This window comes from Struthio camelus, chromosome 1 (genome assembly GCF_040807025.1).
Source record: "Struthio camelus isolate bStrCam1 chromosome 1, bStrCam1.hap1, whole genome shotgun sequence".
NCBI lineage: Eukaryota > Metazoa > Chordata > Aves > Struthioniformes > Struthionidae > Struthio > Struthio camelus.
Genome location: NC_090942.1, coordinates 192,946,934 through 192,960,878, shown reverse-complemented (window position 1 = coordinate 192,960,878; position 13,945 = coordinate 192,946,934). Strand labels below are relative to the sequence as shown.

The 13,945-nt window shown below is 43.4% G+C and overlaps 1 long non-coding RNA gene across 3 annotated transcripts in view; it reads left to right on the top strand.

Moving 5' to 3' along the window:
- LOC138065583 (uncharacterized) overlaps positions 1-13,945 on the top strand; it is a 68,909-nt gene that overhangs the window by 40,076 nt on the left and 14,888 nt on the right. Inside the window, exon 1 of one of the 3 annotated variants that reach the window (XR_011138629.1) lies at positions 11,580-11,754. The exons of the other annotated variants lie outside the window; for them this stretch is intronic. This is a non-coding gene — a long non-coding RNA (uncharacterized lncRNA). Of the gene's footprint in view, positions 1-11,579; positions 11,755-13,945 lie in introns of those variants that run through there. 3 annotated transcript variants of the gene reach the window in all.

The following is a 13,945-nucleotide window of genomic DNA, read 5'->3' as shown; positions in this document are numbered from 1 at the left end:
TACTTAGGTACAATAAAATATGTAGTTTCTGCCAAAGAAGATTACAGTTAATCAGCATGCACGATCAAATTCACTCATAATGCCAGATCAGTTTAGTTTAATTTAGCCAAGTTACACTGACACAAGTATAAGCGCACATTTATTAACATTTCAATATTCAACTCAGCAGAAGACAATTATGTTAGTAAATCTGTTTGCAATACCTACACAAATACTGGTAGCATAAACAGTTTTTATAGACCTATAAATTTTGAAAAGGTTATGGGTGGAAGTGAAGAGCAAGCCAGAGAGGCATAATGTTTTTGAAAACAAAGAAGACAATCGATTTAAAATTCCCTACCTAACAGCCATACTGCTGGACTCCAGGCTCACATGGTAAATTACTTGAGAATAATGAAATCTCTATCAGAGATGTTGTATATCTTTTCTAAAGAGAACTGAAGTCACATACAAGCCAAACCTCTCAATTCACCTTTTTTATCCTTAGCAGTATATGACTATCAGAAAAGACTAACTATTGAAAAATTCAATCATTTCAATGTACTTACAGCTGAATTTTCTCATCATGTGACCAACTATCCACAAAGTCTCAGTGCCATTAAGAAGTTTTGAGGAATATATTATTTGGTACTGCCAAGAAAAAATAATTAAAAGAATGCATGTAAATGATATAGATTTTCTAATCAGAAATGTTTTAGGATTATTTCATGTCTGAAATACATTTGGGGGAAAAGCAGGACTTACATTATCCCACAAGGCAGGTTCCAGAACAATCAATGATACACTGACAGTATTCACAGTAAGCAGTCACAGTAGGGTCCTGATCTTGCAATTGAATTTTCAAAAACAGAACCCTGCAATATTGCCGAATCTCCTTAATTTCAATAGGGCCCTACCCACACACGATCAGTTACAGAGTCCACCTATGTGGGAGTAGCAACAGCGAGAACAGGACCTTTTCCTCCACACACCTGCAAAAATATTAGGATAAAAAACATAAAATTAGTAACGTGCAGCAAAACCTTCTGATATCCTGTTTTATTACAGCATTTAGCACATAATAAAGAAGTTCCATACATTTTTAAGTTGCATATTATTTATAGGAATTTCTAGCTCCTTTTTTTTACAAAAAATGTAATTCCTAAATGCTTAGGAATTTTATATTTTGTGATAGGACATTATGGGAGCTTCTACTGATAGGTATTTCAAATATTAGTTTAGATGCATTTTTAATTATCATCTCCTATAAATTAATTATCCTAGTTTCTTTGGTTTACTATGCAAGTAGCTGTTTAGCATTTAAAACTATGTAAAAGCTGTCCAAGAACACTCATTTCTGAGATACCACAGGTGTGTGAATTTAATGAGGTCTTCATGATGGTGAAATGATCTTACCACATATAGCAGCACACATATATCATAGGTCTTTGACAATACATGATAGAGAGTAGTTTACCATTAGTCATTTTTAGATTAAAATGGTCCAGCTTTTTTTAAACAAAAACCTTATGAAAATCAACTATCATTAACTATTTGCTAAATTTAAGCTCTTAATGAACATCATTTAAAATTCAGGAAGCACAAAATACAATATTAAACTAACATATATCACTACTTTGCTGTTAACACAAAACTTAACTTTGACCTTACTGTTCTTTTTAAAAACATATATACATTGATCTCTACAAGGAAAGTATCACCAGTTGCAATTGGTATTGCACCAGTTGTATAAACCATTTGAAAACAGACTAGCCACGTGTTTCATGAAATAATATTTAACTGATGGCACTATGCAAGAGGTACTGGTGATAAAGATTATAAAAACAGCCACTAGATCTTAGAACCATGCAGAAGACATTTCTTCATTCCTTTAACATATATATCATTACAGAAACACCTATATTGCTCTAAAAAATTAAGACCATAGGATTTAAGAATCTAGCAGAAGGCCAAAGGTTCCATATAGATGGAACACTGTTTGTTTGTTTGAATTGCCAGTTGTTCCCTTACTGGCTTTAACCTCGTGAAACAACAGACAGGCAAATGAACATAACTTTGAGAATAGTATCCATTTTCTGTTCCCCACCAGGCTGATGGTTTTTAACTGGGCAGGAGGACAAACAAAAAATTGGAAATGCACATTTCACACATTAAGACAAATTTCACAGCAGTTGTCTTAATAGTTATTAAAGTGCTTTTTTAAATTTACATTTCATATGCATGAGTCGTAGGTTTCTGTTATTCTAAGAAATTAAACTATTTCTGAAGAACAGTGCTGTTGAATCTGAACTTTGTTTAAAAAGTGTTATGTGATATCTTGAGCCCCTGTCTAAGATTACACAGAAAATTCAAAAACATTAAACACGCCTGCCAATTTAGTGCTGCCTACCTGAGCCTGCAAGGAGAATGAACCAGTGCTTCTGACAAGTGTAATCTGCTCATTTCTCACTGACTGAGAAGAATGGACAGATCATACTTTTCAGAACAGTCAGTTTTCCTGGAGTTCATGATCACGCAGCTACAAATTTAGCATTTTCCCAAGATGCAACGGTATGTGGTAACTTTATGCAGCCAGACCTTAATATTGCTTTCTGTCTCTGCCTAGCTCCACATCTTTCTTCACTAAGGAAGTTAATTGGAATACAATACATGCTTCCCGCACAGTTCCAAAAGTGTAGGTTGTAGGATGGGTCAGCGACCTAAAGCTGCAGTCCAAACTACAGCCAGTTTCTGGTGAGAGCTGAAAACACTTTTACAGACTTGACAGCCTAACAAATAGCTCAGCTGCTGACATCCAAACAGTCAAAGAAATGAAACACTAAAGCTGCCTGCAACAGTTACCTTCTCTGACATGGGCAGGAAAAAGGTGTATCTGATTCAGGTATAGAGACAACCACAAAATTGAAGGATTAGAGAGACTAGGAGACCCCACCAAAACCAAGCTGATTCATGACTACTAGTAGGACTAACAAAATCTAGTTACCTGTCAACCTGCTGTACGCGCCTCAAACACACTTCTGCAGTAATCCAAAGCAGATACTACCCCAGCTGGTTTCCCTTTCCTTTCTAAACAGATTTCCCTAAATTCCTGCACAATACCCCAACTTCTGACTATTAGAGGATCAAGAGGCAGCTCATAATGTGGCTAGATCTGAGCCGCATGTGCCCTGACTGGCAGGCCAATGAAACATGCTGACTGGCAAGTCAACAGGTTGAACAGAATAGAAAATTTCTGAGTCTGTGCTGCAGCTTTTTCTACCCTACAGCACTAATTTGAGTCCCTTTCCTATCCCCAGCTGCTAGGTCTCACTCAAACTGTAGAAACTTGTCTTTGTGACCTCTGTCTCTCAGTGCAGCTGAAATTAACCAGTGGATTCAAAAGCTATTAGGAGGCTGACAGCACAATCCTGTATATCTTGTTTTATTCAGAAATTGGCCATGAAAACATTGTAGCATAATCACTGTGAAAATAACTAATGATTTTTTGTGACTTATTGTTTTCATTCAGGAGTCACATCACAAACTCAGCTAAGAGAGAACATAGATTTTTACGTGGTGATAGCATAAATTAATCAAAAGAATGTAGGGGCTGTTTCAGTAAAGCTGGCTTTGTTATGCCACTGTGCACAGGACCTTAAATACGTACCACTTCATAAAGGTATTTTAAGAGGTAAATTTAAGAGAAATAAAGGTCAATTTAAGAGAAATACAATTTTATATGTACTTTTTTTCATCTTACCAAGACTGCAGTTGACTGCCCTTCATGCTTCTCTTCCAATTCCATGCTATCTCTCTCCCGAGCCTTAAGAAAAGTTCAGTGATACATATTTCAAGATAAGAACAGTGGTGACACCAAGCTTAATGAATCTATTCAGTATACTTTGACTGTTTTTTTTTTGAGCAAGATTAACATTTATTAAAGAATCACCTTAAAATCCTGATCCTACTGCCTGGATCCTGATATCCTGACTTAGGAAATAATTTTTAATGTTATGTAAATCCTGTTTCCCTTTCTCATAAATTACACCCGCAGTGCTATTCTTCCCTTTTTTATCGCTCTAGCACTAAATTTTGACTTGTGTGTCTCTCGCAAAAGAGGCATAGTTGAAATCAGAGGGTTTTATTTGCTGTTGGATTCCAGGAGCTGATGAAAGGAGGAAAGAAACTGAAAAAGTGTAATGACCTCTCCAAAACTCTCATAAAAAGAAGAGACAAAGAATAATCAGTGTAGAAAAGTTAATAGAAAACTGGACGTTAGAGGAAAGGTTAGCAGGAAACAATGTGCATGAGAAGAGTCAGGGAAGTGAACACGATTTAACAGAAAAGGGGATGGAATAAAAGAAACAAAATTATCTTCTTAGCAGAGCACTGAGAATGGGATTTTCAGAATGGTTCAACATTGGCCTATCTCTTCCTCTACTGAAGAAAAGAATTGTATCAGTTCCAAATATGCTTAAAGAAAACCTTTTAAGCATGTGCTTAACTTTAAGCATATACAGAATTTAAACTCATCTCAGCAAAACAGCTAAAAAAGTGCTTAAATTAAAAACAAATTTAAGTCATCTTGTAATCATTCAGTACGTCTGTACTATCAAGTATGCATTCAAATCCAAGCCCCAACTCCTTACCCTGCTTATATGCTGACTCACACTTTGGCTCTAGTCTGAATCCAGCCTATTGGTTATCTGTTAGGCAAACTCCAGCAAAAGATGCAAGGGAATAACTTGGATTCAGTCTTCTTTCACAGGCCATACTCATGCAAGTATTGTCATTTACGTACAAGCTTAACTGTTTACTGAAGCAGAATGTAAATAATTAAGTGCTGAAAGTTAACTTAATTGAAGAATCAGGTCCCCAAAAAAGGAAACTAAAGAAAAAGTGGCTGAGAGAGAAAAAAGAAACAGACTGTTGAATCTGCATTAAAAATAAGTGACCTCTGGGTTATATCTCAAAGCACTGCCTGAAATCTAGTGCTTCCTTTTGGCTTAAGTTTTAAATCTTATTTTTAATACGCTCAATGGTAAATAACTCTGGCAAAGGTTAAATTAGTTCAGTGGTTGATAATAGCGCTAAAGCAATTCTTAACTCAGGATGTAGCCAAGTTATTAGTATAATGGACTCACCATCTTTTCTGCATGTTTAAACACACTTGTACCTCCAAACCCAATTTGGTAAACAGCTGGGAGAGGGTTAATCTCCAGTGTTCCAATCTCTATGGTAACAACCATAGAGATAGGAGGAAATGTGGAAATCTACGCTGCTAGTAAGGTTGTTTCCCTTGTACTCCTTACTCTACAATACAGTTACTAAAGGAAAAGAGAAGTTGAGCCACTCAGATTGCTAAGTGAACCAAAAAAAAAGTTAGGGATACCTCTCAGCATCCTATGAGCTTCTGGTTATTGTGATCCATCTCCTAAACCATGGATCATTCTGTGCACCATTACTTTAAGCTGTTACCTATCTAAATGACCAGGAAGCTGATAGCAACACTCAACAACTACATGCTTTATACATAGATATGTACAGATATTCCATCTTTACATTCAGTTGTAAAAAAAAAAAAAAAAATCAAATTCCCTGTTTTTAAGACTTATGCTTAAAAAATACATTTAAGAATCAATGCTTAATGATAGTGGGGAGGCACAGTAAAAGATTCGAGAACTGCCTAAGATAGTAAGTTAGAAAAAGAATTAATTTTTCTATAGATTCATTTACCTTGTCATGAACCGGTTAAATAAGATAATGTTTTATTCTTCTTAGGAGTATTATGAGCATTACTAAAATTTTATAAATGTTTTCAACCTCAGATTTCAAAATTTTCCAGAAATTGGGAAACTAAAGAAGCAAATAAGTTGAACAGCAAAAAAAAAAAAAAAAAAAAAGAGTGCTAGCTAAAACATTTACAGATCCCTCACTCCTGCATTAATTTCAAGGGCATTTCATTTAAATGCAGGCATACGTATCTGCAAAGTTTTAAGTGTTATTCTTTCAAACAATTCCACAGATCTGAGCTTTACTCCTCTGAGCAGTGCCACCACTGAAACTCTTCATGTGAAGAGTTTAGCACATGCATAGGACTAAGACTAATGTAAGCAATATAGAAATTAGCTAATGAATTCAGTGTATCGCTAACAACTATTTCTGAAGAGTCAAGGACAACTAGGAAGATAGCAAAGCTTGAGAAATTAACAACTGAAATACTGGGGGGAGGGGGAGAAATGAGGTTATAGTCCCAGCAATTACCATAGGAAAATCTAATTTTGATACCTATTAAATAGCAGAATCAATACTAGGAATAAAAAATAACAGAACATCCCCTCAATAACTTAATAATCATGGCAACTACACTATTTTCTCACCATTTGATGAGTCCTCTTCAGTTCAAGGCTGAAGTTCATGGGTACTGTGGAGAAGATCACTTGGCAACTGTTCCGCTGTAATTAATCCATGAATAAAGAATGGGCTTTAGTTTTCACAGATGCAGAATCAGCACTTTTCACAACCATTAAATTCACAAAAATATTAAAATATTTAGAAGTTATAGTTAGGCCATTCTAGCAAAACTTTACTAGGAAATCTAAGTTTAATAACAATTACATCTTCCTTAAATCCCCAGAAAAGAGTGATATGTTCATTATTATGAGGCAGGCCTACAGCTATGTTAGGGTCAATATTGTAAGACCTGAATGTAAATATAGTAAATCCAACCTTTTGGACTATTATATTCGTCTTTATGCTATTATAAAGGCTGAAAAAAAATTAAACTGAAAGTTGGCTTTTGAAAAATCAAGAGGCAGTTAACAGTAAAAATTTGCTATAGTTTTTTCCATCTAGAAGTTCATAGGAAATTTAATAAAGTAGATATCAGCACATATTTCTTGCAGTCCTTACTGCCGAGAAGCACCCTTAAATCAGGTGTATTCTGGCAAACTCAGAACTCTGTTTTCACTGCTATTACAGTCGTACCTTACAACAGTAAATGCTGTACAGTTGGCTCTTTCTAGATTACAACTTCTATCATTGCTGGTAAATGGAAATTGCAATGATAATTGCAATCCTGTATTTGCTAGGGTAAATCAGAGCCTGAATGGCTACAGAAGAAAGTAGAAGACTTATAAGTGAAAGAGGACATTCAACTACATATACTAGATCTATTAAACGGAAATTTTAAACTTCAGTAGGTATCAAACTTTTAGAAGATGTCTGATCGGAGGCTTAGATGAATCTATAATAAGGCTGGCGATCTAGTACAGAAGGCAGGACGAGTATCAAGAGAAAGGCGGGGCTCAAATTAGGAAAAAACCAACCTAAAAAATATGAAATTCCTATTGGCAGTATGCACCTATCATGCCATATCGACACAGAATACCAAAATGATAGGCAGACTGTGAAATATTGAAAGGATTATTATAATTGCCACATACTGCGTATATCTTGGTGCTCTCCAGTTGGTCTGAACTGACCTAGGGACTGGACGGCATGCAAGTACCCAGGCAAATCAAAGAATCTGACTAAAAAGTTACATAGTAATGACAAAATGCCAGTTTTCATTCTAATGATTCTAGTTCATTCTAATCCGCATGGTTGTAAAACAATTCTGAAAAAAACATATAGCTGGGTAATTTGTAAAGTAGCATGTGCCTGAGTCAGAAGACAGCCTCCAGCTTTCTAACCATCCCTATTAGCTATGAGCTTCGGGGCCATTTTGGCAGATAAGAATCTTGCTTTGTTTCAGCAGCCTTTCAACTGGACCCAGGCAATTCAGTATACCCAAGTATGAAGTTTGATGCATGTAGGAAACTCCAAGTACGGGAAGCTGAGGGGATGTCATCTCAGCAATGCAGGTTATTGTAAGTTCCCCTCTTCTGCTCTATACTGATTTGCTGTATAATTTTCAATCACAAATTCAGGGTCTCAAGATGCTACAGGCCCTAAATCCACAGTCCCTGAAGAAATGCCTAGATCTCTAGGCTGCATCCTATGGTCAGCAATTTCTCTCTTCTGACACAAGAGAACCTGCACAACAAGGGGAAAAAATTCTATCTTTCTTACAGACTGGGGCTGGTTCAAGTCTATGGCATGAATTTGCCTAGGAGCTAAGGGCCATCAGAAACCTAACTACATTTTGCTCGAAGAACAAAACACATGTCTTTGACCTTGCCTCACTAACATAAATACGTAACATGTATATGGAAAAAAGGACAGACAAACTAAAAACACTCAACTGCACATGTTCCTTCCTTTGGCAACAAGAGAAAAGAATAGATAACATGATAAATGTTGGTCATGTCACTTATTGCAATATCAGAAGATTCTCTGACAGCGTAATGACACTCTGAGGAGAAGAATCTGTAATGGCAGATATGCACTAATAGAAGGTGCTCAGGTAGTGCTATAATGGGCACTGAACTAGGAAAGTAGTTTATTACAGAAAGTGCAACTTAATCTCATATTTGCTACCATAGCAGTTAGGACTTCCACCATTCTGATGAGCCCAAGTTATTTGGAATGGAAACGTAATCTAAAGAATTGACATTACTTTTAGTGAGGCTCAGAATCCCTTTCCTCTCCCTTCTGTCCTCAGCTGTGTTCCTGCTGTGACTTTTTGGCTTCACTAGTCACTGAGGAAACAAGCTGATGATCCTGACCCAGATGCTACAGCCAGAGAATGCAAAACCCACCTCGTATTGCATAGATTTTTATAATTTAGCAATTATTTGCCTAACTTTCTTACTTGTTCCGCTAGTTAAATATTTAACCATCCTGATCTTTAAATTAATGTAATTGTATACTATAGAAATTAAGTCCCAGTGATATGAATGGAAGAATCTGGCAAATCAAGACTGTTGCATTAGGTTCTACTTTGTGCAGTTACAAGTAATACTGAGAAAAAAAAATGATTGTGTAATACAACTATGAGCTTAAATCTGAAATATAAGAACATAACAATGAACAGGACTACTTGGTGTGCTCATACATAATGATACCTATTTCAGCCTGTACAGAATGGGGGCCTGCATGCATTAGGTATGGAATCTGAATCCGAGAGCAAGCAATGGCTATTAGCGGATGCAAAAACAGCACTTTCAGTAAAAAATCTTAATGAAACCATAGAAATTACGTTTCAAAGGACAACAGAGTGAGTCACACAATAAAATACCATGTCCTGTTTAACAGAGTGACATTCTATCTTCTGTATCTCATTTCTATATTATGGCTAGACTAAATGGTTATTCAGATGAAAAATAACACCTAGAATTATTTTAGGGCAAAACTATACATAATCTGAATATAGAGAAGTGGTACGGGCAACATCATAAATTTATATTTTCCTTTACTCCTTTCATTCATATTTCTACTGCAAAGTCCTGTTTTCACATGCACACAACCTTCAGAAAAAAAAATTTACAAGATATTTACCATCGTTCTTTTCAGTTCAAATGCACACTTTTTGAAATTTTCACTCATACTAATTTTAATAAAGTAAGAGTGAAAAGGTAAATATACTGCAAATCATCTATATTTTCTCCTTTTTAGCACAAAAATTCTTACGAACTTAAAGTTTTTCAGCTGGCTAATTTTCACTAAGAACTTGTTAAAAAAAACAAAAACTAGTTTCTTGAACACCACTGCACTTCAAAATCAAGGAAAATATCATAACATAAATACATAATATTAGCTATGTGATTACTTACATGTTGTTTTGCCTTGCTGTTTCACTAAGGAGTTCCAGAATTGCATTTTTTCTGACTAGCAGTACAGTTTTCGTAGCCATGATGGTCTAAGCTTTCTGAGCCCAAAAGCTTGCTGTTTTCTCCAACTGTGTCAGTTGGTAAAAAAAAAAAAAAAAAGGAGGGAGAGAGAGAGGGAGAGAGAGAGAGAAAGAAAGAGAGAGAGAGAGAGAGAGATTACCTCTCCCTACAAAGCTTGTTTTGCTTATATTTTTGACTACGCAGCCCTAGAAGTGAGCAGTGGAATCATTAGCAACATTAGGCCCTTAGCCTGCAAACATTTGCCTGCAAGTAGTCCAGCTGAGTTTAACAGGACTAGCTCAAATACGTGAAGGGAAGATTTTCAAAGTCAATGGGAAGAGAACTCCTAGACTCTCATTATGTACTTTTGAAAATCTTCTCCGAGTCATGGGAACAGCAGTTTGCAACTCTGAGGCCTCTGCTATTTACTGCTGTACTTTCTTTCTTTCTTTCTTTTTTAAGAGCGTATTAGATAAAAATTCAAGTTAAAGATTCTGAGGAGCTGTTTGCACTGATGCCTTAGGTTTCTCTACAAAACCTGGGGGTCTGCACAGGCTGAGGAGAGCTCACAGGAAAGAATCCTTCCACAGTCAAAAGTCAAGTGCAGACCAGTGGTTTGAGCTGCACTGTAATCTGCCTTTCCTCCGTGGCTTTGAGCAACTCACAACCTCCATCTCGATTTCCCCATCTGTGAAATGGGGATAGAAACACTAACCAAACTATCAGGTACCTTATGATTAGTGAAAACTCGGGAGTCGGGGCCGGGGTGGGGGGGGGGAGGAAGGGCATGAAAATGAAAGTTCACGGTTGCTTCTAAGTATTATGAAAAGGCCAAGCGAATCCTTCCAAAGCTAAACCTTCACTCCGTCAAGTAACTCAGGGAGGTATTTTTTTTCAAATGACCGGTGTAAGGCACTCTGGGCCCCATCTGCCCTGAGATGCGCCCACACAGCAGCGCTCGACCTCGCTACGTGAGAGGGTGTTTTGCGAAGCCGGGGCGGGGAGCGGACCGGGGCGGCGGGGGGGGGGGGGGGGTTGGGGGGGGCGGTGAGGAGCGGGGCCGGCCCGCAGCCGGTGCGGCGGGAGGCAGCGGCGGGTGGGGGGGGGAGGGGAGCGGCGGTTGCCAGCGCGGGATCGGGCCCCGCGCGCTGCCTCCGCGGGCAAGCGCCGAGCGCTTCAAACCCGCCGACTTCGGCGCGGGGTGCGCCGGGCCGCGGGGGGGGGGGGGGGGGGGGGAGGCTGCAACCTGAGCGCTGCGGGGGTCCTCGGGGGTGGGGGGGGGCGCTGGTCGTATTTTCCTCAGGTCCTTTTCGCGCACCCCCCCTCCCCCCCCCGGCCGGTTTCCTCTCCGTACCTTCCCAAACGCGCTGCCCCCCCCTCCCCCAGCCCCTTTACCTTGACAAGTCCACAGGGCTGGCGGTGGTCTCTCTCTCACACCCATCTCTACCACACCGCCTCTCCCCCACGGACCGGGACTCTGGGTGACATTTCGCTCCCCCCTCCTCCCTCTCTCCCTCCTCCCTCCTTCCCTCCCCCCCCCCCATTAGTGGCGGTTGGGTTGCGAGCGCGGGAGCGCGCGCTAGCGGGGAGGGCGTGGAGCGCGCGCAGGCTGGGAGCGGGCGGCGGGGTGGTGGTGGTGGGGGGGGGAGCAGGCGGGAGGTGGTTGGGTGGGGGGGGAGGGGCGGCATTGACAGCGAGCGCCGTGTCCGTAGCGCTGCCTCAGCCCGAGCGGCTCTCCCCCCGCGCGCCCCCCCTCCCTTCCCGGCATGCCCCAGGGCAGCGGGGCTGGCTCTAACGAATTTGAATGAAGAGCCCTGGTCTTTCGGCGCCATTTTCGAGTGATGCCCGATCGCATCGCTGCCGCGGGGGAGCCGCAGCCCGCGGGGCCGCTCGCCGCCGCCCCGGCCGCTGCCAAAACTCACCTCCTTCCCTCTCTCTTCCCCCTCGCCGCCGCTACCACCGTCAGCGCGCTTCGGAGCGGGTGCCGCCACCGGCATAGGCGGTAAGAGCCGGAGGGACCGGGCGCGGCTGGGGCAAGGGGAGCTGAGCGGGCGGGGGCAGCGCGTCCTGGGAAAACGGGGGCAACCGCTCTGCCGCCGCCGCCGCCGGGAAAAGCCCCCTCGGGAGCTCGGGCGGCAGCGGCGGGGGGGGGCTCCCGGAGGCGGCGGCGGCGGCGGCAGGTCTCGCCGTGGGCTCCCGGGCGGATCTGTCACTCGCTGCCCTCCGCCTCAGAGGGTGGGTGCGGGCGGGAGCGGCTGCCTCCTCCGGCAGGTAACCCCGCTCCCCCGGGCCGGCGACGGCGGCGGGGAGCATCTGGCCGAGGCGGGGCATCCCGGGCAGCGCCGCTTCCCACCGCCGCCCGCCCGCCTGCCCCGGGGGAGCGCGGCGCGGAGGCGGGCGGCCGGGCGGGCGGCCGGGGGGGAGGCACGGGACAGCCGGAGCGGAGGGTCGCGCCGCGGCCCCGCTCTCCCGTGACATGACATGACAGGCTTTTCCTCTGATCCTTCTCTTCCCCCCCCCCCCCCGCCTCCCGCCTTCTCCCCCGCCTCTCCGCCGCGGAAATTTCGGGGCAGCGCTCGGGACACGGCGGCTCCTGCTTCCCGGCTCTGCAGCAGCCAGGATGACTTCCCCACTTACATGCACATCTCCCTTTCTTCCCCCCCCCGCCCCCGCCTCCTCCTTCCTCTCTCCCCGTGTTTTCGTAACCCGGATTAATGCCCCTTCGCTCTTCCCCCTCCTTTCTCCCCCCCCCCCCCAAAATAAGAGGACACCCTTCGTGTTTTTTTTTTTTTTCTCGGCTTGTTTCCTTTCCGTGTTAGCAGATTAACTTCTCCGTTTAAGCGCTTTCTCCACCTCCCACTTAAGCGCTTAATTTCCCGTGTCACGATATCGGAGTCGCCTTTAGCAGAAACCTGGGTGACGGTTATGGTGCCACATGCTATCACGTTTATCGTCTCTGTCCCCTTGGGTATTAACGAAAAACCAAAGTCCTGTTAATCGCGTATTGCACAGGGCTGGTTTTCTTGTTTTTTTTTTTTTTCTTTCTTTCTCCTCTTAGCGTTAAAACGCGAGTTTCCTTCCTGAACTAGAGGGGGGAACGTAATCCGAGGCCATTTGAATTGTGCCAGTTATTTGTAGGTGTTTTCCTCTCCTCCCACACACCCCAAAAACGAGTAAATACCCTCCCCGCAGATAGCCCAGCCTTATACTGTGATCAGATCTGGCCATTCACCTCCTCTTCTCCGCCTACAAAATTCTCTGTCTCTGTCACCCGGGTCGCTATTTGTCATTGGCTTAGCTATTTTTTGGTGGCTGTTTCTATGTCATTTCTCGGTGGCCAGCAGCTCTCGGTCTTTCGTAGCTTGTAAGCGTGATCGTGCTTGTTGTGATAAGCAATGAAATCACTCTCGCCGTGTATCTGATGAGCGATTACCCCGCTGCACACGCATAATATGTGACACTGTGCCTTTTCCTCCACGACGCTGTTTAACCCTCTCGGGACTGGGTTTGGCGTGGGCGCTCGCCTTTCCGAGTTGCGCACACGCGAGACATCTTTTTGTTGCAGCAGCGGCTCGGTGGGAGCGAAGGCAGGGATAATAACGTGCCGTGGGGTGGACGAGCCACAGACAGCGCTAGGCGCGCAGGAGCTGCCAGGCCATCGGGCTCTTTCCCAGATGCGATTGCTAGCGCTACTTTTTATTCCTCTTCCTACTTCCCTATTCGCTTTCGGCCGCCGAAGGTTTTTTCCGAGGCAGGGAGGCGTATGGACGTCTTACCAAACGCTGTTTGATCCCCGGGCGCTCGGGACTCCCATGGAGCCGGTGGGAGCGTAGGATGCGCAAGGCAGGCGGCATCGGGCCCCGCTGAGGCGCCCGTTCAGAGCCTACCGGACCGGCTGCTGCCCCCGTGATTGGCTGCGGGGCCGCAGTGCCGGGCTCGGAGGTTGGACCGGGTCACCGCTCCGCTCTGCTCCGCGCCGCGCCGCTCCGCGCCCTCCCTCCCCTCCCCCCCCCCCCCCGCACATCCCTCCGCGCCGCACCCCGGCGCGCTGCGCCGAGCGCCCTCGCCACCGAGAATAACGAGTTAACCCAATCACGTAGGAGGGACGTAAGGAAGAGTTGGGGTGCAGAAGTGCTGCACAAAAGATTTCTGTGTACACGGCTGCAAGCTTGTAGCCTTAAAGTGAAATGCAA